Raw genomic sequence first — 4,091 nt, forward strand, 5'->3', positions numbered from 1 at the left:
ACCTGCTCCCCGAGGTCCAAGCAGGCAGGAGTCAGGGGCTGTAGCCCCTCCACACAGGAGCCTGCCGGGTGAAAGCCAACGCTGAGCATATCCCAGACACGAGCCACCGGTGCAGCACTGCCGGGACTGGGGGTGCAGGTGTGACGGGGAGCACTGTGAGGCTACCTCCATCCCAGTTTGCATCTGCATGTTTAAGGGTGTTTAAAGGGTATTTAATGGTGTTTAGGTATGTTTAAGAGCTCACCCTTCTCCCTGGGACTAGAACAGGCAAGGGAGCCCGCATACGAGATGCTCTGCCAGCAGAGTGGCCCCAAAGCTGCCCCGAGGTGGGTGGCACGGCTGGAGCCAGAAGGGACCCACGGTGTCCCTGCCTGCCACCCTGGGGTGCCCGTGGGTGCCACCACTTGGGATTTGCTGCCAAGGAGGAGCTGCTGCATGCAGTGAGTTGTGAGCATTCTCAGCTGCCGGCGGTGCATGAGCAGCCCTCTGCTCACCGGGCTGCACTGGGGACAAGCCACCACGCTGACGTGCGCCTGCCCCATGTCCTGCTCAGACACCCCTGGTACTGGTGCCATCAGGCAGCATCCTGAGCTGGGGAGATGAAGGCCTTTGTGCAACAGTATCCCTCCAGCTCTGCACTGGAGGTGTATGGGGGGGCCTGAAAATGCCTTCCAGTCCCAGTCCTGCAAGAGGGGTCCCGGAGATGCACAGCTGGATGAAAGCAGGCACATCTGGGTTGTATCCCCCACTCGGCTCTGGCCCCGCTGCTGGGGCTGGGCTCCTTCCTCCCCACTCTGGGCTGCTGCGTACGCCCGCTGCAGCCGGAGGACTTTGGGAGGCAGAGATGGGCTCTCTTCTCCTGTATGTACAGACACCCCTGCAGCCCCAGATGTCGGGGATGGCCAGAGGATTTCAGCGGTGCCATTTCACCCCATTTTGAGTTTATTATTGTTTTCTTTTTGGTTGACTAAATCCAAACACAGCTAATGTGCTCGCAGCCCTCCCTTGCTGCTTGTTGCCCAGAGCACCAGCTCTACTCGGCACGCCAGTCTCCTCCTCAAGCAGCGGGCAGAGCTGGCAGGTCCGATACGGGCCAGGTCCAGCCCCAAAACTGGCCCAAGGGATGAGGGTGGATGTTCCTCCTGCTCTGCTCCAGTCTGGGTCACACCTGCCGGGTCAGACCCGCCATCCCCAGCAGACGGGGGCAGTTCAGCTTGGCTTAAATCTGTCCCCAAACCCAAGCAAGTCTCCCCCATCCAACCGCTCTCCCTACCTGTCAGTCAATTAGCTTTACGCTTTGTTTTCTTCCTGGTGCTTTTCCACACGTACCTGTATAAACAGGATTTCTCTTTCTCAGTTTTCCAGTCAGAACTATTCTATTTCGGGTGCTTTCTTTGTTTGTTTGCTCTGTGAAATCTGTAATGGTTTCCGGAAAGCTGAAACCTTTCCAGCCCATAGTGAGGTGCCTGGGGTGCCCCAGCTGGGACACACGTGCCTGCCTCCCCCAGCACCCCAGCCGGCACACGCCGCCTGCCCCGACCTGCACCCCTCCAACTTACACAACAGCAAATGGAAAACACGGATCACATTTCTTCCAAAACCTACCACAGAACAAACCCGATGCCACTTTTGGGGAGCTGGAGAAAGGGAGGGGTTAAGTGAAACATTTCTGTATGATGGAAAGAAATCATTAAGCCGAGCTTTGCAGCAATGTCTGCCTGCACCTATTGCCAGTTTCCCACCTCAGAAAGCTTCACCCAGCTCTAAATCTGGGAGTACAGCATCCACCGGTGCTTGCAAAGAGGGTACAGCAAGAGCACAGAGAGGTAGGAGCTGTCTCTACCCACAAGCTGGCTGTTAACTCTGAAGACTAATGATGTCAGGGCAAACAGCAGCAAGAACTGTCTTGTTTCTAACCAAGCCCACAAGAAGGAGTGATGATACTTCCTATTTCTTTTTGTAAACTAAAGTGCCTTTCTGGGTCATCCCCGAGGTGACTGCCATTACCCACCTGCAAGGAGCCAGGGGAGCTGTGGGGATACTTAAATCAGTCCTGCCAGCCCCAGGGCGAGGATATGGAGATGAATGAGGCTGGGGAGGTGTTTGTCCCATCAGGAGACAGCGGACAAGCAGAAGAGATGACGGGGGGGATGTCCCTGGCTCTTTTCAAGCATCCCCACCAAGGCCCTGAGGTGCACAAGCATCAGCTGTGGGTGCTGCCACGGCCCTTCCCAACCAAGGGGTTCGGTCCCCTCCCAGACAGGGCCACCACGGGGCAGCCAGAGCAACCCCTCTGATCTCGGCTAGGCTGAGGGACGGCAGCACTTCAGAGTCCCAGATTTGCCTTAAATTAAAAGTTGTTTCTTGTGGGATTTAAATTCCTTGACATTGCTCTCTATATAGCTGACCTGGATTTATTTATTATTAGAAATAACTTCTCCCAGCTTTGCCATATCAGAGCATCACTGCAGCCAGGGCCGGGGCCAGGAGCTTGGAGCTGGGATGTTTGTCACCCTGGTCCCGCATTGTCCCCAACCCTGTCCGAGCCCTGCGTGGCCAGGACAAATTGTAGGGATGCATTATATGTTTGTGTGCCAAGGCTGGGAAAGACCAACATCTCTGGGCTGCTCCAAACTGGTTTTTTTTCTTCTGCAAACCAAGAAGTTGCCAGAGAAAAGAAACCTTTGGGATGAGACAAAGTGATGCAACTGAAAAATAAAATACTTTGCACATGAAGAGCATTAGTTTTTAACTGATAAAGTGTAATTTAATAAGAATCTTTTGGGGAATGTGGTGTGCTCCTGGGATTTTTAGCTTTGACCAACATAAAACACAAAGTTTCAGGTTACCTGAACGTGCCCCTTTTTTGATCCGGACTCCAGGCATCCCCAGCAAAGCGGGTGGCTCGTCCCGAGCGGCTGGGAGCTGGGAGCTGTGCAGCCAGGCTCACTTCTTTACCCTGCCTGAGCCGGGCTGTTACCCGGCACAGGGAGAGGGGACCGTGCGTGCAATGTGGGCGAATCCAATCTAACAATTTGGTTCTCACAGAGGAAGTGCAAGAACACCCGTCGTCTCCGGACAACTTGTTCCACGTGTTCATCAGCCTGTCCCGGCTGGCATCGATCTCCAGCCCGTCCCATGCCCGAGTGGTGATCCTGCCGTGTTCTCGGTCTGCAAAGCAGGTACGGGAAAAGCCCTGGTGCCGGGCTGGAGTTTATTGTGCCACAAAGCCCTGGTGCCAGGCTGGAGTTTATTGTGCCACAAAGCCCTGGTGCCGGGCTAGAGTTTATTGTGCCACAAAGCCCTGGTGCCGGGCTAGAGTTTATTGTGCCACAAAGCCCTGGTGCCAGGCTGGAGTTTATTGTGCCACAAAGCCCTGGTGCCGGGCTGGAGTTTATTGTGCCACAAAGCCCTGGTGCCGGGCTAGAGTTTATTGTGCCACAAAGCCCTGGTGCCGGGCTAGAGTTTATTGTGCCACAGAGCTGTTGACAGCCACAGCGTGCCCCTGCTGAGACCAGTGGGAGAGGTGACTTCAGTGATGCCCTCATGAACAGGGAAGGGACGCGCCCTGCGGCCCGGGGGTTGGGTACCCTATGGGGAGGACGCGCCCTGCAGCCGGGGCCGTTGGGTACCGCTGCGAGGGGACATTTGGGCACCGGGACCGGGCTGGTCGCTGCCCGCGGCGAGCCCTGCCTGGCCGGTGCCTCCCGGCGGGTCGAAGCCCCCGGCCCGCACAGCCCCCCCGCGGGCCAGGGCTCGGGCACCGGGGCCAGGGCAGCGCAGGGGGGCCGCGGGCAGGGAACTGGAGGAGCGGGGGATGCGGGGGCAGGACCGGGGGGCTCCGGGGGCAGGGAGCTGGGGGAGCGGGGCTCCGGGCTGGTAGCACCGGGGATCCGGGGCAGGACCGGGGATGCGGGGCAGGACCGGGGCGGCTGGCTGCGCCCGGGCGGGGCGGGGAGGGGCCGGGCAGGCCCCGTCGGCTCCGCTGCGAGAGGAGCCGCGGACGCGCCTGGCTGCGGGGCGCGGGCGGCGGCGGCAGCGGGAGGGCCTGGGACGGGGCGGGAGGCGGCGGGGCCGGACCGGGACGGGGC

This window comes from Ciconia boyciana, chromosome 24 (assembly GCF_034638445.1).
Source record: "Ciconia boyciana chromosome 24, ASM3463844v1, whole genome shotgun sequence".
Classification (NCBI taxonomy): domain Eukaryota; kingdom Metazoa; phylum Chordata; class Aves; order Ciconiiformes; family Ciconiidae; genus Ciconia; species Ciconia boyciana.